The sequence below is a fragment of the Nicotiana tabacum genome, chromosome 24 (assembly GCF_000715075.1).
Source record: "Nicotiana tabacum cultivar K326 chromosome 24, ASM71507v2, whole genome shotgun sequence".
NCBI lineage: Eukaryota > Viridiplantae > Streptophyta > Magnoliopsida > Solanales > Solanaceae > Nicotiana > Nicotiana tabacum.
Window position 1 is genome coordinate 2,012,188 of NC_134103.1, and position 24,014 is coordinate 2,036,201.

Here is a 24,014-nt window from a genome sequence, read left to right on the forward strand (position 1 = left end):
AGATGAAAAGACTTCCACGAACCGAAGATAATAACCTGCTAAACCTAGGAAACTCATGATCTCAGTCGCCGAAGTGGGACAATGCCAATTCTGAACAGCCTTAATCTTTTTGGGATCAACCTCAATACCCTCTCCTGATACAATATGCCCCCAAAATGCTACAGACTCTAGCCAAAACTCACATTTAGAGAACTTAGCACATAACTTTTGTTCCTGCAGCGTCTGAAGCACTACTTTCATATGCTGCTCATGCTCCTCCTTACTACGCGAGTAGATCAAAATGTCATCAATGAAGACAATGACAAATGAATTAATATATGGCCTAAATACCTTGTTCATCAAATCCATAAACACTGTCGGGGCGTTAGTTAAACCAAAGCACATCACCAAAAACTCATAATGACCATATCTAGTCCAAAAGGCAGTCTTCGGAACATCCGAATCCCGAATCTTCAACTGATGATAACCCGACCTCAAGTCGATTTTAGAGAACACCCTAGCACCCTACAACTGGTCAACTAGATCATCAATACACGGCAAGGGTACTTGTTCTTAATAGTGACTTTGTTCAATTAGCGATAATCAATACACATCCGCATTGTTCCATCCTTCTTCTTCACAAATAGTATCGGTGCACCCCAAAGCGATACACTCGGTCTGACGAACCTTTGGCTAGTAACTCCTCAAGTTGTTCTTTCAATTCCTTCGGAGCCATGCGATACGGTGGAATAGATATAGGCTGGGTATCTGAAGCCAAATCAATACAGAAATCAATATCACGATCAGGTGGCATACCTGGAAGATCTGAAGGAAATACATCGAAGAATTCCCGAACTACATGCACTGAATCAATAGCCGGAGTCTCTGCAGTAGTATCCCGAACATAGGCTAGATAAGCCAAACAAACCTTCTCAAACATGTGTTGAGCCTTTATAAAAGAAATAACTCGATTAAATGAACTAACAAACGAACCCTTCCGCTCCAGCTTAGGCAATGCTGGAATAGCCAAGGTAACAGTCTTGGCATGACAATCTAGAATAGCATGATATGGAGATAACCAGTCCATGCCCAAAATAATTTCAAAATCGGTCATCTCAAGCAATAGGAGATCTGCTCTAGTTTCATAACCACAGAATGTAAAAATATAGGACCGGTAGATCCGGTTCACAACAACAGAATCACCCACAGGAGTGGACACATAAACAAGAGTACTCAAGGACTCACGAGAAACACCCAGGAATGGAGAAAATAGAGATGGCACATATGAATACGTAGATCCTGGATCAAATAATACTGAGGCATCTTTGCCGCAAACAAAAATAATACCTGTAATCACAGCATCTGAGGCCTCTGCATCTGTTCTGGCCGGAAAAGCATAGAACCGAGCTGGAGCACTAACTGGCTGGCCTCCGCCTGGCTGACCTCCACCTCTAGGACGGCCCCTACCCACATGTCATCCACCTCTTGGTGGCCGGACTACTGGCGGAGCAACTAGTGCAGTAATCATAGGCTGCTGACCATGCTGCACTGGTCTACCCCGCAGTCTGGGGCAGAATCTCTGCATGTGATTGGGGTCCCCGCATTCGTAACAACTCTTCGGTGCGATGGGCTGCTGACTAAAAGTCTGGCCCTAGTGACCTGAATACCCACTAGAAGAACCATGAATAGCTAGTGGGCGATAAGAACTCTCTGGTATAGCATTGGATAAGGTCGTATTGGAGCACCTCGAGGAGGCGGTGGTGCTGGATATGGGGGCCTGCTGGACTTCCCTCTCACGAACTGACCTCTGCCCCCAGACGGAGCACCTCTAAACTCTTCAGAATGCCTAAATCGCTTATCTCTAGTAACCTACTCTCGGCTACGCTGACATACACCCTCAATCCTACGAGCTATCTCCACGACTAGCTCATAAGAAGTTCCCATCTTAACCTCTCAAGCCATAGTGGCCTGAATGCCGATATGTCAACCCGCAACAAACCTCCGCACTCTCTCTGCCTCAGTAGGGAGTATCATAAGTGCATGGAGAGATAACTCAGAAAACCTCACCTCATAATCAGTCATTGACATCTAACCTTGCTGTATCTACTCAAATTGAAACCTCAACTCTTCCCTCTGAGAGGGTGGAATATACCTGTCCAGGAAGATACGGGTGAACCTGTCCCAAGTTATGGGAGGAGAATTTGCTGGTCTGCCAAGAACATAAAACTGCCACCATCTACGGGCTCTGCCCTCTAGCTGAAAAGTAGCAAAGTCTACCCCATGAGACTCCAATATCCTCATGTTGTATAGTCTATCCTTGCACCGATCAATGAAATCCTGGGGATCCTCATATCGCTCACCCCCAAAGACAGGAGGATGTAGTCTAGTCCATCTGTCCAATAGTTTCTGAGGATTAGCGACTGCAACTGGCCTGGGGTCAGGTGTAGCTGCTGCCACTGGCTGGGCTCCACCCACGGGTAGTGCACCCTGGGTCTGATATACAGCAGTTGCATGTCCATGAGCCTGTGTGTTCGGAGTATGTGCTCCCCCGCTCACCTGAGATGTGGTTGGGTCTGCCAGAAATAAACCAGCCTGAGTTATATTGTACATGAACCGCAGCATACGACCCATGACATCCTGAAATCCCGATGCAGATATGAAATCCACCAGAGCTGGCTCTGCCATAGGCACCTCACCCTTCTCCTCAATAATGGGATTCTCTGCTGGACCCACTAGCGGCATAACTGGAACAGTCCTGGCATGTCCTCGCCCTCTACCACGGGTTGGAGCCCTCCCTCGGCCTCTAGCAACTGGGGGAGTAGCTCTTCCCTGGTCTGGAACCTCATTAGAGCGTGTTCTCACCATTTGAGAGAGAATAAGAGAAGGATATTTAGAACTACATCAATTGCACGATGGAATATGAAGAAAGGTAATTTCCTAACACCCTATAGCCTCTCGAAGATAAGTACAGACGTCTTCGTACCAATCCGCAAGACTCTATTGGGCCTGCTCATAACTTGTGAGACCTACGTGAACCTAATGCTCTGATACCATGTTGTCACGATCCAATTTCACCTATAGGTCGTGATGGCACCCAACACTACAGCTAGGCAAGCTAACTAATAAATTAAACATATGTCGATAAAATTTAAATCCAAGAAAAATAATAAGACACCAAATTCTATCAATGTGTGTGCCAAGACCTGGTGTCACAAGTGTATGGGCATCTAGTAGATTATTCAAAATTTCAAATACTGTCTGAAATGAAAATATACAGAATTAAAAGTACAAGAAAAGGCACTGGTAGCTGTTGGACGGCTCAGAAAGGCAACTCACCACTACGCCCCTGGATAACGAGGATGTGCGATGATAAGTCCTCCACTAGTATCTGTCTCAGATCCTGCACAAAAAGTGCAGCAAGTGTAGCATGAGCACGTAAACAACGTGTACCCAGTAAGTATCAAGCCTAATCTTGAAGTGGTAGAGACAAGATGGCCGACTTTGACACTCACTAAGGGTCAACAATAATAAATGGAATAAATTATAATTATTCAAATCAACATGATTCACAGAGTTAACAATAATTTTATTCAATTAGCAGAAATAATAAAAATCCTTCAAATGCAATAATTTCCAATCTATTAATTAAATCGTTCAATTTTAATAAAATTTCCAATTTATCAAATAGCTTTACAAGCTGTAATTCAATTTCAATAAATTTCCAATTTATCAAAGAGTTTACAAGCTGCAATAAACTGTCCAAGTATCGTGTAATTATTATTATCAAGCACGATTTCTGCCGAGGTCGTACGGCCCTACCCAGAGTTTCGTGTACACTGCTGAGAGACGTGCGACACGATCCATAGATGCATCTATCCTGCCGAAGCATTCAGCCCGCTCCACAAGAAAGGAGGACATTTTCTTATGTACCTCCGGAAAGAGAGTATATTTATTATAAGATCAATTCGAGAGGATGAACAATTTCTCTTAATAACTAATTAATTTAAACAGAAAATCAAGCATATGAGATATCCATCCTTTATTATCTTTATCTAACAATATTTTTATCAAAAAATAATTCACAATATATTCATATATATCAAATAATATTAATTAAATAAAGAATACAATTTATACAAGTAATTCATGCTTTGAGTCCTAAACTACCCGAACTTTAGTATTAATAGTAGCTACGCACGGACTCTCGTCACCTCGTGCGTATGTAGCCCCCACAATTAGCAATAATTATTACTTTAATTACCTATGGGGTAATTTCTCCCTCACAAGATTAGACAAGAGACTTACCTTGTCTTGCTCCAATTTAATCCACTAGTAGGCCTTTTCCTCGATTATCCAACTTCGATTGGCTCGAATCTAACCAAAAATAATTTGATACAATCATTAAAATTTATATGAATCAATTCTGTAAGAAAATACTACATTTTCAATAACAATCCCGAAATAAATTAAAATTTCGTCAGTGGGACCCATACCTCGAAATTCGGCAAAAGTTACGAAATCCGATAACCCATTTAATTACGAGTCCAACCATACCAATTTCACTCAAATCCGACTACGAATCGATACCGAAATCTCGAAAATTCATTTTTATGAGATTTCAAAAATTTCCAAATTTCAATCTAAAAACACTAATTAAATGGTAAACATAATAATATATTTGTGTATATATACTAAATCCGAGTTAGAATTACTTACCCCAATGTCTTTCCTTGAAAATCTATCCAAAATCGCCTCTGCTCAAGCTCCAATTTGTTAAAAATGGCGAATGGGACGAATGCCCTCTTTTTATAAAACTGCCCAGACAGCCTTTGGAACTGGGCCTCGAACGGGGCCTCGATCATGGCTTCGATCACGGCCTTCGAGCCTATGCCTCGATCGTGGTTTCGATCACAGGCTCGAGCCTGGACCTCGGTCATGGCATCGATTATGGCATCGAGCCTGGTCCTTCGATCATAGCCTCGATCATGGCATCGAGCCTGAGTCTTCGATTGTGACCGTCGATCTTGGGTCTCGATCCTGGCCCTCGAGCTGGACCTTCGATCGTCCCTAGATTCGCCTCAGGCCATCGACCCTGGGCTCGATATCTGGGCTCGATCTTGGGCTCGATCACAACCCAAAATATCCAGCAGAAGGAAAAATTACAGCAGCTTTTTAAGTCTAATTTTTGATCCGTTAACTATCAGAAACTCAACCGAGGTCTTCGGGACCTCAACCAAATATAACAACAAGTCCTAAAACATCATACTAACTTATTTGAAACCTCAAATCACCTAAAACGATACTAAAACCACGAATTATGCTCCAATTCATGCTTAATGGAACTTAAAATTTCCAACTTCTATATTCAATGTCGAAACCTATCAAATCAACTCTGATTGACCTCAAATTTTGTGCACAAGTCATAAATGACATAACGGAACTATAAAAATTTTCAGAACTGGATTCAGACTCCAGTATCTAAAAGTCAACTCCCCGGTCAAACTTCCAAACTTAAATTCTTGTTTTAGCCATTTCAAGCCTAATTTTACTACGGACTTCCAAATAAAATTTTGATCACGCTCCTAAGTCCAAAATCATCATACAGAGCTGTTAGAATCATCAAAATTCTATTTCGGGTCGTTTGCACATAATTCGACATCCGGTCACTATTTGAACTTAAAATTTAATTTTTTATCAAAATTTTATATCTCGGGCTAGGGAACTCGGAATTTGATTCCGGGCATACACCCAAGTCCCAAATCACAATACGGACCTACCGGAACTGTCAAAATACTGATCCGAGTTCGTTTGCTCAAAATGTTGACCAAAGTCAACTCAGTTGAGTTTTAAAGCTCTAATTCATATTTTAATACATTTTTCACATAAAAACTTTCTAGAAAATTTTACGGACTGGGCACGTAAGTCGAGAATGATAAATAGTGCTTTTCGAGGTCTTAGAATACAAAATTAATTATTAAATTTAAAGATGATATTTTGGGTCATCACAACTACGTCATGACCCTTCCTCGTTTTTAGCATTTTAGAGCCATAAAACAAGAATTCAGCATGATTCTCAGATTTTCGTGTGCTATAATCTACGCCATCTGCATGAATTAGGGAAACCGGCTTCGAATCGCCTAAAATTTTACGGGACCATAAAAAATGACCTAATGAACAATATTCATCGCTTCGCCATGACTGTTCCTCATTATTTTTTGCATTTTAGGGTCATAAAATAGGAATTCAACACGATTTCAAGATTTTTGCATGCTATAGTCCACACCATCTGCATGAATTAGAGTGTCCGACTCTGAATCGCCTAACAATTTGCATAACCATAAAAATGACCTAATGAACAATACTCATTGCTTCGGCATGACTGTTCCTAGTATTTTGGTATTTTACAGCCACAAAACAGGAGTTCAACACGATTTCCATATTTGCAAGTGCTACTACAGTCCATGCCGTCTACATGAATTCGGGCGACCGGGTCCGAATCACCTAAAATTTTACAGGACCATACAAATTACCTAAGGAATAATAGTCATCGCTTCGCTATGAGTTTTCCTCATTTCTTGGCATTTTAGGTCCATAAAATATGAATTAAGCATGATTCCCAAATTTTCGTGTGCTATCGTCCACGCCATTTGTATGAATTCGAGCGTCCGACTATTAATCGCCTAAAATTTTATCGGACCATAAAAAAAGACCTAATAAAAGAAAAACATCGCTTTTTCATGACCCTTCCTCTTTTTTGGTATTTTAGAGTCATAAAACAGGAATTCTGCACGACTCCTAGATTAGTGTGTGCTATAATCCACGTCATATGCATGAATTCGGGCGACCATCTCTGAATCGCCTAAAATTTTATGGGACAATCAAAAATGACATAATGAACAATATTCATCGCTTCGCCATGACTGTTCCTCATGTTTTAGAATTTTAGGGCTATAAAATTGGAATTCAGTATGATTCTCAGATTTTTGTGTGCTATAGTCCATTCTATCTGTATGAATTCGAGCGACCGGCTTCGAGTCGCCTAACATTTTGCAAGATAATAAAAAATAACCTAATGTACAATAGTCATCGCTTCGCCATAATCGTTCCTCGTTTTTTGGCATTTTAAGGTTATAAACAGGAATTGAACATGATTCTTAGATTTTTGTAAGCTATAGTCCACACCATCTATATGAATTCGGGCGACCTCCTCCGAATCACCTAAAATTTTACGAGACCATAAAAATGACCTAATAAAAAATAGTCATTGCTTCACCATGATTGTTCCCCATTTTTAGGAATTTTAGGGCCATAAAAGAGGAATTCAGCATGATTCCTAGATTTTTGTATGATATAATTCACGCCATCTGCATGAATTCGGGTGTCCGACTCCGAATTGCCTAAAATTTTGCATAACCATAAGAAATGACCTAATGAACAATACTTATTGCTTCGGCATGACCGTTCCTAGTTTTCTTGGCATTTTAGAGCCACAAAATAAGAATTCAATATGATTCCTAGATTTTCATGTGCTATAGTCCATGTCATCTACATGAATTCGAGCGACCGAGTCTGAATCACCTAAAAGTTTACACGACCATAAATAATAACTTAAGGAATAATATTCATCGCTTTTCCATGATTATTTCTCATGTTTTGACATTTTCGGGCTATAAAATATGAATTAAGCACGATTCCCAGATTTTCGTGTGCTATAGTCCATGCAATTTGCATGAATTCGGACGACCGACTCCTAATCGCCTCAAATTTTGCGGGATCATAAAATTGGCCTCATAAACAAAAAACATTGCTTCGTTATGATCCTTTCTCATTTTTTGGCATCTTAGAGCCACAAAACAGGATTTCACCATGATAATTAGATTTTCGTGTAATATAGTTCGCGCTAGGTGCATATATTCGGGCAACCATCTCCGAATCGCCTAAAGTTTTATGGGACCATCAAAAATGACCTAATGAACAATATTCATCGCTTCTCCATGACCAATCCTTATCTTTTGGAATTTTAGGGCCATAAAATAGAAATTCGGCATGATTCCTGAATTTTTGTGTGTTATATAGTCCACGCCATTTGCATGAATTCGGGCGTCTGGCTACGAATCGCCTAAAATTATACAAAACCATAAAAAAAATGACCTAATGAACAATACTCATCGCTCCGGCATGACCGCTCCTCATTTTTTGGTATTTTAAAGTCATAAAACAGGAATTCACTATGATTCCCAAATTTTCGTGTACTATAGTCCATTCCATTTGCATGAATTCGAGCGACCAGATCCAAATCGCCTAACATTTTGCAAGATAGTAAAAAATAATCTAATATAAAATAGTCATCGTTTCGCCATAACCGTTCCTCATGTTTTGGCATTTTAGGGTTATAAACATGAATTCAACACGATTCTCAAATATTTGTAAGCTATAGTCCACGCCATCTACATGAATTCGGGCGACCTTTTCCGAATCACCTAAAATTTTATGAGACCATAAAAAATGACCTAATAAATAATATTCATTGCTTCGCCATAACCGTTCCTCATATTTGGCATTTTAGAGCCATTAAAGAGGATTCAGCACAATTCCCAGATTTTTACGTGCTATAGTCCACACCATCTGCATGAATTCGGGCATCCGGCTCTGAATCGCCTAAAATTTTACGGAACCACAAAAACAACTTAGTGAACAATACTCATCGCTTCGGTTTGACCGTTCCTAGTTTTTGGCATTTTAGAGCCAAAAAACAGGAATTCAACACGATTCCTAGATTTTCATGTGCTATAGTCCATCCCATCTGCATGAATTCGAGCGACCGACTCCGAATCGCCTAACATTTTGCAAGACCATAAAACTGACCTCATGAACAATAATCATCACTTCGCTATGATCGTTCCTCATGTTTTGGCATTTTAGGATCATAAAATAGGAATTTAGCACAATTCCTACATTTTTGTGTGCTATTGTCCACACCATCTGCATGAATTCGGGCGTCAGGGTCCGAATCGTTTAGAATTTTGTGGAATTACAAAAATAACTTAATGAACAATACTCATCACTTTGGGATGACCGTTCCTAGTATTTTGGTATTTTAGAGCCACACAATAGGAATTCAACACGATTCCCAGATTTCATGTGTTATAGTCCATCCCATCTGCATGAATTCGAGCGATCGGCTCCGAATCGCCTAACATTTTGCAAGACTATAAAACTGACCTAATGAACAATAGTCATCGCTTTTCCATGACCGTTATTTATTGTTTGGCATTTTAGTGTTATAAATAAGAATTCAACACAATTCCCAGATTTTTGTGTGTTATAGTCTAAGCCATCTGCATGAATTCAGGTGTCTGGCTGCGAATCACCTAAACTTTTGCAAAATCATAAAAAATGACCTAATGAAGAATACTTATTTCTTTGGCATGACTGTTCCTAGTATTTTGGCATTTTAGAGCAACAAAACAGAAATTCAACAGGATTCCTAGATTTTCATGTGTTATAATCCATGTCATCTACATGAATTCGGGCGAGCGACTCCTAATCACCTAAAATTATACGGGACCATAAAAATGACCTAATAAATAATAGTCATCCCTTCTCCATGATTGTTCCTCATGTTGACATTTTAGGGCGATAAATTATGAATTAAGCACGATTCCTAGATTTTCGTGTGCACGCCATCTGCTTGAATTCGGGCGACCGACTCCTAATCGCCTAAACTTTTGTGAGACCATAAAAAATGACCTCATAAACAAAAAAAATCGCTTTGTCATGACCCTTTCTCATTTTTTGGCATTTTAGAGCCATAAAATATGAATTCAGCATGATTCCCAGATTTCTGTGTGCTATAGTCCACGCCATCTGCATGAATTCGGGCGACCGGCTCCGAATCGCCTAAAATTTTATGGGACCATAAAAACGACCTAATGAACAATATTCATCGCTTCTCCATGACCGTTCCTCATTTTTTGAAATTTTAGGGCCGTAAAATAGGAATTCAGCACGATTCCCAGATTTTTGTGTGCTATAGTCCACGCCATATGCATGAATTTAGGCGTCCAGCTCTGAATCACCTAAAATTTTGCAGAACCATAAAAATTACCTAATGAACATTACTCATCGGTTTGGCAGGACCGGTCCTCATTTTTTGGCATTTTAGAGACATAAAACGGAGTTCAGCGCGATTCCAAGATTTTCATGTGCTATAGTCCATGTCATCTGCATGAATTCGAGCTACCGACTCTGAATCACCTCACATTTTGCAAGACAATAAAAAAATAATCTATTGTACAATAGTCATCGCTTCTCCATAATCGTTCCTTGGTTTTGGCATTTTAGGGTTATAAACAAAAATTTAACACGATTCTCATATTGTTCTATGATACCATCTACATGAATTCAGGGGACATGCTGCGAATCACCTAAAATTTTGTGGGACCATAAAAACGACCTAAAACAATATACTCTTCGCATTACCATGATTGTTCCTCATTTTTTGGCATTTTAGTGCTATTAAATAGGAATTCAGCACGATTACCAGATTTTCCTGAGTTATAGTCCACGCCATCTACATGAATTCGTGCGACGGACTCCTAATCGCCTAAAATTTTACGGGGCCATAAAAAATAACTTAATATATAAAAACATTACTTGGTCGTGACCCTTCCTCGTTTTTTGGTATTTTAGAGTCATAAAACAGGAATTCATCATGATTCCCAAATTTTCGTATGCTATAGTCCACGTCATCTGCATGAATCTGGGTGACTGGCTCCGAATCGCCTAAAAGTTTATGGAACCATCAAAAACGACCTAATGAAAAATATTCATCGCTTCTCTAAGATTGTTCCTCATTTTTTGGAATTTTAAAACTATAAAATAGGAATTCATCATGATTCCAAGATTTGTTTTGTGCTATAGTCCACGCCATCTGCATGAATTCGGGCGTCCAGCTCCGAATCGCTAAAAATTTTGCGAAACCATAAAAAAACCTAATGAACAATACTTATCTCTCCGGCATAACCGTTCTTAGTTGTTTTGGCATATTAGAGCCACAAAACAAGAATTCAACGCGATTCTCAAATTTTTATGTTCTATAGTCCATGCCACCTGCATGAATTCGAGCGACCGGCTCCGAATTGCTTAACATTTTGCAAGACCATAAAAGTGACCTAATGAACAATAGTCATCGCTTCGCCATAATTGTTTCACTTTTTTCGTATTTTAGGGTTATAAACAGGAATTCAACATGATTCTCAAATTTTTATGTGCTATATTCTACGACATCTACATAAACTCGGGCGACCGGCTCCGAATCACCTAAAAAATTTTGGGACCATAAAAATGACCTAATGAATAATATTCATCGCTTCGCTATGATTGTTTCTCATTTATTGGCATTTTAGGGCTATAAAATAGGAACTCGGCACGATTCCCAGATTTTCATGTGCTAAAAGTTCTCGCCATCTGCATGAATTCGGGTGACCGACTCCTAATCGCCTAAATTATGTGGGACCATAAAAAATGACCTTATAAACAAAAAAACATCGCTTCGTCATAACCCTTTCTCGTTTTTTAGCATTTAGAGCCATAAAATAGAAATTGAGCACGATTCCAAGATTTTCGTGTGCTATAAATCACGTCATCTGCATGAATTCAGGTGACCGGCATCGAATTGCCTAAACTTTTGCGGGACCATCAAAATGACCTAATGAATAATATTCATTGCTTTGTCATGACCGTTCCTCATTCTTTGGCATTTTAGATCCATAAAATTGGAATTCAGCACGATTTCCAAATTTTTGTGTGCCATTGTCCATGCCATCTGCATAAATTCGGGCGACTGACTCTGAATCGCCTAAAATTTGGCGAAACTATAAAAAATGACCTAATTAACAAATTCATCACTTCGGCATGACCGTTCCTCATTTTTTGACATCTTAGACTCATAAAACAAGAATTCAACATGATTCCGAGATTTTCATGTGCTATATTCCATGTCACTTGCATGAATTCAAGCGACGAGCTCCGAATCGCCTAACATTTTGCAAGTCCATAAAAATGACCTAATGAACAATAATCATCGCTTCACTATGATTGCTCCTTATTTTTGGCATTTTAGGGTTATAAACAAAAATTCAACACGGTTCTCAGATTTTTGTGTGCTATAGTCCATGACATCTACATGAATTCGGACGACCGGATCCGAATCACCTAAAATTTTATAGGACCATAAAAAAGACATAATGAATAATAGTCATCGCTTTGCCATGATTGTTCCTCATTTTTTGGTATTTTAGGGCCATAAAACTGGAATTCAACACGATTCCTAGATTTTCGTGTGCTATAGTCCACACCATCTGCATGAATGCGGGCGACTGACTCTTAATCGTCTAAAATTTTGCGAGACCATAAAAATTACCTAATAACCAAAAAATACCGCTTCGTCATGACCCTTCCTCGTTGTTTGGCATTTTAGAGCCATATTACAGGAATTCAGCACATTCCCAGATTTTTGTGTGCTATAGTTCACGCCATCTGCATGAATTCGGGTGACCGACTCTAAATCGCCTAAAATTTTACGGGACCATAAAAAATAACCTAATGAACAATATTCATCGCTTCGCCATGACCGTTCCTCATTTTTTGGCATTTTAGGACCATAAAATAAGAATTCAATACGATTCCCAGATTTTTGTGTGCTATAATCCACGCCATCTGCATGAATTTGGGCCTCCAACTCCGAATCGCCTAAAATTTTGCAAAATCATAAAAAACAACCTAATGAACAATACTCATCGCTTCGGCATGACCGTTCCTCGTTTTTGGAATTTTAGAGCCATAAAACAGGAATTCAATACGATTCCCAAATTTTCATGTGATATAGTCCATTCCTTCTGCATGAATTCCAGCGACCGGCTCCGAATCGCCTAATATTTTGCAAAACCACAAAAAATGACCTAATGAACAATAGTCATCGCTTCGCTAGCGCTATGGCCGTTCCTCATTTTTTGACATTTTAGGGTTGCAAAAAGGAATTCAATACTATTCTAAGATTTTGTATGTTATAATCCACACCATCTACATCAATTCGGGCGACCGATTTCGAATCGCCTAAAATTTTATTAGTTATAATCTTTTTCTCTTCTTGATTAATTAGTGTCTTTTCTTGTCTAAATCAGTGCTCATCTATGGTAGTTTCCATTGGTCTAGTACTTTTCTCAATTAGGACTTTATATTGTTTGCGGATTGAATGTGAAAGATAGGTATAACAATAATTAGTATATATATTCAAGTTTCAACAATAATTAGGACTTTCTATTGTTTGCGGACAAGAGTGGATTACTCTAGTGATGAGCACCCTCCACTTCCAACCAAGAGGTTGTGATTTCGAGCCACCCCAAGAGCAAGGTGGGGAGTTCTTGGAGGGAGAGAGCCGAGTTTCTATCGGAAACAACCTCTCTACTTAATGGTAGAGGTAAGATCTGCGTACACACTACTCTCCCCAAACCCCACTAGATTATACTGGGTTGTTGTTGTTGTTTCAACATTATTGGACTTCCTTAGGTTTGATAATCTCACCAGTCACCACCTAAGAGACGCTAGCATCTATATTTTTTCAATTCGATTAAGCTGCTGCTTATATATAATTAGCTACATATCACTTAATTATGATTAATGAATAATTTTTCATATATATGTATATATACACAATATCAAGTAATTCGGATTCGTGCCAACTAATACTATAAAACGCTCTCTATCAAAAAATTCTTTGTAAGGCTCGAGAGTGAAACCTCTCCAATAAGTAAATTTTACTTGAGAGTGCTTACATTCCGGGACGGATTTAGGGGCTGAAGGAGTTCACTCGAAACTCATTCGTCGAAAAATTACACTGTGTATATTAGGCAATATCACTCTGCACTGCTTACATTGTCCTTCTTTTATGCCAAGACACTGGTAATTCAAAACATTAGAGGAACTGTGAAATGAGGTCCTCCTCTCCCACCCCTCCTTCCACACCCTTCCCAAGAAAAATAAAAACTCCTGCACTTAGTTGTTAGGGACAGTGAAGAGGAAAGATTGAACATATGCAATCATTAAAATAGACTTTTTAATGAAAAGAAGGAGAAAGGTTTTTATTAAATTTTTATTAGCAGAAGAATATAATGTCGTCAAACACAAATTAATGTGCTTTCTCATATATATTTTTATAAATGTGAACAGTTCAAATATTAAACTGTAACATCGTCAATACACAAGTATTCTCTTTTGCGCACAAATATTAGGTATACATATACGGTCACGAACTTTGTATCTTCTTCTTCACAAAAACTTTAAGCTTTGCATGTCCATGAATCCATGTACAACCTGCTATATATTAAAAGGAGATTCATAAAGTATTAGTATATGAATGACATAAGAACTAAATTAAATAAAACAAAAGCATGAGCAGTGATAAATTCAACAAGAGTTCAAAAGTATCTGAAATGAAATTGCACCTAAGAAAAACTAGAAGGTAAGCAACTTTGAATAGAGACAAATCCAATACTTAAACAATGGGTTCTAGATTCTGAAAATTTTAAAAATATTTGTTCTAAACTTGATATTTATACTACTTTTTAGGGCTTTTACATTCTTAACATGTAGGAAATACAAAAGCATGAATACTAAGGAGGCAGTGGCATAATAGGGAGCTCCCTTCAGTCCAAGACGTGACAGCGATAGCTAAACATAGCTCATGCATCGTTGAATCCCAAAACACGTCAATTTCCCAATGCTAGTTGACGTGCTTAAGAATCAACGAGTCATCAGCTGTGTTTATAGCCTTCGATCTGCCTCGGACTGGACTGGAGAGAGCTCCTTAATTTCTCCATTGCCCTAAATAATGAAAGAAAAAAGTTAAAGGAAAACAAATCAACTTATGCTTGAAACCAAAAAAATTACACATGCATGGCACATACAATAAGACTCAAAAAATAAATCCTTTTCTTTAGCTATATTTTAATCAAAATATTGAGGTTTGTTCTTTTGGCTCAAAGATATATTAAATTAACTCATGGAACTTTCAGTGAAGAGAGAGTGTGTGTGTGTTGGGGGGGGGGGGGCGAAAGCTGAGATTGACAATGGCAAGTTTAGGGTAGAGAGAAATATATAAGGAGGGAAACTAGGGAATTGGGAACATGAAAATCTAAGAGTAGATTTAGAGCAGTTGTACGAAGCCACTAATATTATCACTTTCAGTTCGCGTCAGAAACTATTTATATTTGGCAGCCGAAAAAGTGTATAAAATTTGTATAATTTTTGTATATAACTTACAACATGTATATATATGCAAAACATATACGAAAAATATATATTTTTTCGGCTATTATTTTGAGAGCGGCTATACGGTGTCATTTTTCCTAAAAACAATTACTTCAAAAAATAATACACTTTCTTGCTACAACATAATTATTATTTGGAGAGTCAAATAAGTTTTTTTGAGCAGGATTTTCTTAAATATTGGGATTACTAACTACTAGCATGACTTATATACTTTTAGGGTTCTTTCTGATTATAGGGATAAGAATACTAATCTCATGCTACAGTTTGAGATCCTATTTATCATATATTTGGTTATAAGTATTAGCTAATCTCGGAATAAATTTTATATCAAAATTGTGGTATTAGCTATCACATATGAATTGTGGAATAGCTAATCTATGGGATAACTCAACCTATGGAATATCCTTATTTATCCCATAAATTAACCAAAAGAGCCCTTAGAAACTTATTTAATTTATGTCTAAATTTACATAAAAATAAATATTTTGATCCTCGTACTCAGAAACTTTCATACAAAATGGAAATGAGGGAATGATTAGTTTTCATCTCTTACAAGAGTATAATTTTAGCTATATATCTTTTTCTCATCCGGTTTTCGGTATCTCTATAAGGGCCCAACACAACCCGTATTCGCACCAAGAAGTCTCATTGAGAAGTAAAACGCTCCATAATAAAAGTGATTCTACACTCAAAGCTCAAACACGTGATATTCTACACTCAAAGCTCGAACACGTGATATCTAGTTAAAGATTAAGTAGTGTTTACTACTTCACCACAATGGTACGTTTTTTGGTATTTTTTAGCTATATATATATATATATATATATATATATATATATATATATATATATGAGAACATGAAAAAAGAGGGATTTGGTACACTGATTATAAATCAAATCAAACAGTTGTATGGTTCAATATCAAGAGGTTAAAGTTACTATGTAAATTCGGGCACGACATCATAATATTCTAAAATTGGAATGGGCTACTTATAATTGTAAGCAGGGTCCATTAATGGAAGTACTCTATGTCCAGACAACAGTAGAGTTTAGGTTTGGTTTGTAGTAAGAGAAGGGTAAAATATAAAGTAACACAGATTGGTTTGCCCAAAAATTGAGAGAAAAATAAGATACATTTTGTATGTAGTTGCATAGGGATCAAAAAGCTAATATGAAAACTTCCCTATTTAGCTTTCTTCTAATGGAGTAATTCAGCAAATAACTGTAATAATCACTGTTAGTAGTACTTGTTTTACCCACTATATTCATCTTTTCTCCCCAACCACACTATGCAATTTCATAGGAAGAAGTAGACTTTTTATTTTTTCTTTAATCATTCGGTATCTAGAATTCAGTGGCCCGACTAATCTAAATCACATCATGTGGGGTCATCAAAAGGAGAAACACTTTTTATTAAAAGATTTCTCCATTTTCAAAGCTCGATCCAAGACCTATGGTCTCATCTATCTCGTCACATATGTTGGTGGTGAAAGGAATAGCTTTAGGACTCAAAACATTGAGTAAGAGAAGTACTCTGATAGGCAGGGGCAGAACTAGAGTAATAAGTATGAGTTTGAACAAACATAATAGTTATTGCTTAGACTATATATTTATATATTAGAAAATGTATTTTATATATATGTTTAACTCCAAACCCAATAACTACTTTGATGACAAATTCAAAACTCCAAACTTCAAATCTTTGCTTTGTTTTGCTGATTGGTTGAGATTTCAGAATGTAAAAGCCAAAATTGAAGGGAATTTTGTTGCAAAACAATGTATATATAAACGGTTGGGGTGATTGTTATGACTTATGAGGAGTTGGTGGATTAAGAACTGTAATCTCATTTCCCTCGGATCAGGTACAATAATATATTCCTACCACCAAAATATTTTACCTTCTAGTAAAACTCGCATATCTAATGCCTTCACACTTAGCCTCAGGCAAAATACGGGAAAAACACGTATCAAAACAAACAATATCATTACTTGGCTAGCTTTTACAACCATTACCCTAGTAACCAATCTCTTGATTTTAGTAATAATGAAGTTTGAAAGTTATAGTTGTCAAAAGAGTGAAAACCGAACTGCAATATAATCTTATAACTTAACTAATTATAACTGAAATACTAGATCAAAATTATTTGTATTCTGCGAGCCCATGGTTCCGTTAAAGTTGAACAATTGTGACCAAGGACGGAGTTAAAGTTCTAGTTACAGGTTCAATGAAACTTAGTAACTTCGATCAAGCTCTATATTTTGATTAAGAAATTCACTTAATATATATAAATAATATATTCATAACCCAATAAGCAATATTTATTTTAGAATTTTGAACTCATAAAGTCAAAATTCTATGAGTTTAAAATTCTGACTCTGCCTCAGACGATGACCAGCACCAAAAATAACATATTAATATATTCTTCTAGTGGTAATTCAATTCAATTTTACAAGCTTACATTCAGGGTTCATATGATAGGTAGATTTTTCTATCACCATGCTTTCATGTATAATAATCGCATTTTTAACTTAAACACTAGGAATCCGATATAATTTTGAGGAATTTTCAGAAATCACTAATGTTTAGTGGCTATTAACATCATATAGCTACCATGTACATAATTACTTCCTATAGCTACTATTCAGTTGTTACGTTAGTATATTCGCTGTATTCTCGCTGTTGTATTCATGAATACAACAACAAATAGCGCCTAAAAATCAGGGCAGTTCAAATGTACGCGCATCTATTCACATGTATTCGCGCCATGTATTCATGAATATAGCAGCAAAAAGCGCCTAAAATCAGGGCAGTCCAGTTATACGCGCATGTATTCACATATATTTATGTTGTTGTATACATGAATACATCAGTAAAAAAAATGCCTAAAATGGGCAGTCCAGATGTACGCGCATGTATTTACATGTATTCGCGTCATGTATTCATGAATACATCATTAAAAAGCGCCTAAAATCAAGGCAGTCCAGCTGTATGTGCATGTATTCACATGTATTCTCATTGTTGTATTCATGAATACAGCAGTAAAAAGCGCCTAAAATCATGACAGTCCCAGCTGTACGTGCATGTATTCATGAATACAGTAACGACAATCACCTTAAAAATAGATATGTTCAGATGTCTAAGAGAGCAGAAAAAACTATAAATAGCGTATTTCATGCCTTAATGGTAGTATATACCATAAATACTTATTTTTGTTATAAAATATAAAAGACAGCTATAGAAAATAATATTTAAAATAATTTTGATTTATAATAAATTGGATATATATCTTTGCTATAGGAGGTAAAGTTTCCTATAATTTTCAAGTCATCTAACGCGCACCTACAAGTACATGGAACATCTACGAATAACATGTCAATATATTTTTACATGGAGTACGTGATATAAGTCATTTTGACCTAATTAGTTTAATCAACCCGTCCTAATTAAGAATTATGGGACCGGTATATGAAAGTTTAAAGTTAAAAAAATTATCAATTAAGTCACAATTTGAATGAGCATAACACAAATTCAACTTCGAATAATTTCTTCCTCATGTCAAGCGCCAAATTAATTTTTTTTTTCTCCCCGGTAAAAGAAATTGTCCATATTCTACAATTACTAGTACTTTGCTAGGGTAACAGAGAAGATTTCCAAAAGAAGGAAGACACAAGTACCATGGACAAAAAACTTAAAGGATCCATCAACCCTAAAAAAAGAAATGCAATTTTCACCCATAAAAGAAAAGACCAAACAATAAAAGAAACACAGAACAATTACATGAAGTTTGGTACAAAATGGGATGATTTGACATATGAAATGACAAGTCTTGCTGTCTGTCTTTAATATCTAGAGTTTGAAGGGGGTACTACCTTGTCATTACTATAGAACCCCACCACAACATGGGAATCCTAAGAAACAAAACCTTTGAGTCGTCTAAAACATCAAGATTACTTTTGACAATAATCTTGGAATATTATAATGTCTTTTCTGAAAACAAGGACGATCTGATATCTTGATTTTTAGTTGCATTTGGAGTTTGAAAAGATAGATGCATGGTTGGAGATGAACGAGATAGTTCTCTACTTGGGATGGTTGGTCATGTTCTAGTTAGTTCCTAAGTTCATAAGTTAAGATTTACTCCCTATGTTCCAGTTTATATGAACCTATTTCTTTTTTTATCTGTTCCAAAAAGAATAACCTCTTTCTAAATTTGGCAATAATTTAACTTAAACTTACAATTGTACTCTTAATAAGAAGCTTTTATAACCACACTAATACGCTGGGACCCTTTTTGACTTGTTTAGGACCCACAAATTTTAAAAGTCTTCATTTTTTCTTAAACTCCGTGTCCGGTCAAACAAGTCCACATAAATTAGAAGGGGGGAGTAGTAACTTATAATACACAACGATATTGTTGATCATCTAAAGGATAATTTCATGTTATCGTTCATAAAAAGCGTAATTAGTAATCCAAAAAATAAGACAAATAACCTATTATTATAACATATTTATACGTCGACAGTGCCAAAAAGAATTACATGCTATCAGTAAATATTACTTATATCCGATTAAGTTTAACTTATATACAAGTATAATAAAAAAAAATATTATTATGTCTCTTAAAGATATTTAAAGGTGTCATATGTACTTTCGACAAAGTACACAAAAATGTTACTTCGGGGACATATAAAACTGAAACGAGACAAGTACATAAAATAGGTCATGATTCGTATAGTTTATACTGCATTATAACTAAAAATTTGGGAAATAAAAAATTGCATTTTCTTCTTTCTAAAGAGGAAGACAAACCAAGACCATGTATTTTTTTTTTAACGGAAAAAAGACATTGCAAATATGTTGTTAAAAATATTAAGCAAAAAGTTCAATAAAAGTTTTAACAAACAAAGGCCACCACTCAAATACCAGAGAAAATTCAAAATCTAAGTTTTCAAACTCAGGGTGTGTTTGGTATTCCGGAAAATATTTTTCGTAAAAAATATTTTGGAAAATAAGTAGTAATCTTATTCATTTTTCGTTGCTTGGTTCATAAATTAAGAAAAATAACTTATCAAGAGTATTCATAAATAATTTAGATACAATAAACATGAAGTCATAAACTTTCGAACCAACAACCTTTCGAACCCACAAATTTCATACACTTTCGAAACCGCAAAATTTCGAACCTGTAAACTTTATAATTTCTAAACCCATAAACTTCCAAACACATAAACCTCTGAACTCATAACTTTGGAACTTGTAAAATTTCGAACTTGAAAACCGAAAGATGAAAAAACTAAAACTGAAAATATATTGAATTTGTTTTTAAAAAAAAGTTCGCGGGGGGGGGGGGGGGTGCAGAAATTTGAAATAACAAAAAAAAGTTAAAAAAAAAAATTGTGCGTGGTGGAGGGCAGTGGGTGGGGGGAGGGGTGGGTGGTGCGGAAACAAAATAAAAATTTGAAAATTATAAAAAAAAAGTAAAAAAAAAAACTTGTTTTGTGCGAGGGGGGAGGGTTGGTGGTAACGGAAAAAAAAATTAAAATTTGGAAAAACAAAAAACCTTTTTGGAGAGAGGGGTGGGTTTAGGTGGGTGGGTATGAGGGTGTGGGGTGTGTGGGTGAGGGTGGGAAGGTTGGAAAAGAGTTTTGGAAAATATTTTTCCTTCTCTTGATAAGAAAATGTTTTCCAAAATATTTAAGCCAACCAAACATGGAAAAACTGAAAAACATTTTTCGAAAATTCATACCAAACACACCATCAATCTATTGAAATTTTCAAAAAAAAAAAGATAAATAAAAATAAAAATTGATAATTGATACAGTGTCTGATAAAATTCACAAATAGCCACTATTCAACAAATTGCTATTATTATTGGGGATGTAACGACCCGGCCGGTCGTTTTAAATATTATAACCCCGTTCTCCCGTTTACTGCTCAATTTATGTCTTGCAATTGATTTATGACTTATCGGGTTAGTTGGTTGTCCGGAAGGAACTCGGAGTGAAATGAGATACTTAATCTCATAATTGAAAATTTAAGTTAGAAAAGTGGACCGGATATGGACCTATGTGTAAACGACCTCGGATTTAAATTTTATGATTACAATAACTCTGTATGGTGATTTTGGATTTAGTAGCGTGTCCAGAATATTATTTGGAAGTCCGTAGAGGAATTATGCTTGAAATGCCGAAAGTTTAATTTTTGAGAAGTTTGACCGGGGGTTGACTTTTTGATATCGGGGTCGGAATCCGATTTTGAAAATTGAAATATCTTTGTTATATCATTTATGACTTGTCTGTAAAATTTTAGGTCAATTAGACGTGATTTGATAGGTTCCGGAGTTGTTTGTAGATATTAGAAATTTCAAAGTTCGTTAGGCATGAATTGGGGTGTAATTTATGATTTTAGCATTGTTTGAGGTGATTTGAGGGTTCGACTAAGTTCGTATGATGTTTTAGTACTTATTGGTATATTTGGTCGAGGTCCCGGGGGTCTCGGGTGAGTTTTGGATGGTTAACGGGTTAGATTTTGGACTTGGAACTCTGCTGGAATTTTTCTGATGCACCATCTGATTTCCTTCATCGCGTTCGCGAAGAGGAACTGAGGGGCTGGCAATATTTTCTCTTCGCGTTCGCGAAGAGATGCGCACGTTCGGGAAGGGTGGACTGGGTATGCATTGCGAACGCGAGAGGTGTTACGCGTTCGCGAAGAAGAGAGGAAGCAGTTGAGGACCCCATGCAATTGGTCTACGCGTTCGCATAGGGAGTATCGCGTTCGCGTACTAAGGGGGAACGAAGCATCGTATTCGCGAAGGGTTGAATGCGTTCGCGTAGAAGGCATTGAGGCAGAGGCATTTTGTGCTTCGCGAACGCGAGGGTGATGTCGCGTTCGTGAAGGAGGAATTTGGACGGGAGATATTTTGTGCTTCGCGAAAGCGAGGCACTAATCGCGTTCACGAAGAAGAAAAGCCTGGACATTGAGTTTAAGTTCTGAAAATGGGACGAATTTGATGATTTGGAGCTCGGATTTGAGGCGATTTTGGGTGATTTTCAGAGAAAACAACGAGGTAAGTGTTCTTAACTCAATATTAGTTAAATTACCCGAATTCATGGTTGTTTTTATCATTTAAATTGGTGAATTGAGTTGGAAAATTTTGAAACCCTTTTGGTTTAAATTGAAGATTTAAGGGTCGAGTTGGGGTCGGATGGTGAGCGCGGGTACCCATTGAGTGAGTGATGAGGGCTGGGAGCCCAGGGAGTGATGAGGGCTGGGAGCCTAGTGAGTGATTGTTGTTGTGAGAGGTTGTATTTGAATTTTATTTGTTGTTGCACTTAGTTGCTATCTGTTATTGTTGTGAAATTTCTGAAAGATTGTTGATATACGGATTACATGAACAGGAACTGTATAAAAATTGATTTGACATTAAACTACCAGATTTGATAGCATGTCTATTCTTTGCTGGGATTACTGGAAATGAACCATAACTGTGTAGCTCGTTACTATCTTCAGTTCCTTATTTATTATTGTTACTTGATGAGTTGGTTGTACTCATACTAAACCCTGCACTTCGTGTAGAGATCCAAGTGTTTCCGGACATAGCGGGTGTTGATCTTTTCGCGCGGTTGATTTTCAGGAGATTTTGAGATAGCTGCCGTGTTCCGCAGACCTTGCCTCTCCTTCTCTATCTCTTTGTTCACTGTATTTGGTCTCAGACTATTATAGACTATATTTTCCAGATTTGTATTCATATTAGATGCTCATGTACTCAGTGACACCAGGTTTTGGGAAGTGTTTATATTATATTTAAATATTATATTTTCAATCTTGAGAGAAATTGTGGTTTATTGAGATTTTTGGCTTGCCTAGTATTGAGATAGGCTCCATCATGACGGGTGAGATTTTGGGTTGTGACAAGTTGGTATCAGAGCCAAGATTACATAGGTCTCACAAGTCATGAGCAAGTTTAGTTGAGTCTTGCGGATCGGTACGGATACGTCTGTATTTATCTTCGAGAGGTTGCAGAACCCTTAGGGAAAATTTCACTTTCTTGTATTATATCGTGCGAATTTGTTGATTCTGGAAACTAAATTTTTGCTATTCTATTCTCTCACAGATGGTGAGGACACATACTATCGGATCGGACGGTCAGCCACCAGTGCCACCAGTTAGGGCCGCGAGGGGTCGTGGTAGAGGCCGTGGCCGAGGTAGAGGTCGAGGTGTAGCTCGTACCACAGTTGGGTTAGCACCTGTAGTACCATCAGTTGCTCCAGCTCAGGAGCATATGCCAGATATAGCTGAGCCGACAGGATCAGCTCAGGCACCAGCTGTGCCCATTGAGCTTGCAGGCATTCAGGAGACTTTGGCCTAGATATTGGCAGCCTGCACTGGTCTTGCTCAAGTGGTTTCGGCTCAGGCCGCACCTTCCACTTCTCAGGCTTGGGGAGGTACTCATACCCCATTGCACGTACTTCATACCAGGTAGTACAGGGACTTTAGATACCGGGGGCACTACCAGCCCAGCCGGTTGCAACTGCTCAGGCCCAAGTAGTTCCTGTTATGGCAAATGATAAGCAGAGGAGACTTGAGAGATTTGAGAGGATTCGACCTCCATCATTTAGTGGTACTAAGTCAGAGGATGCTTAGGATTTTCTGGATAGGTGCCAACGGATGCTTCGGACAGCAGGTATTCTGGAGACCAGTGGGGT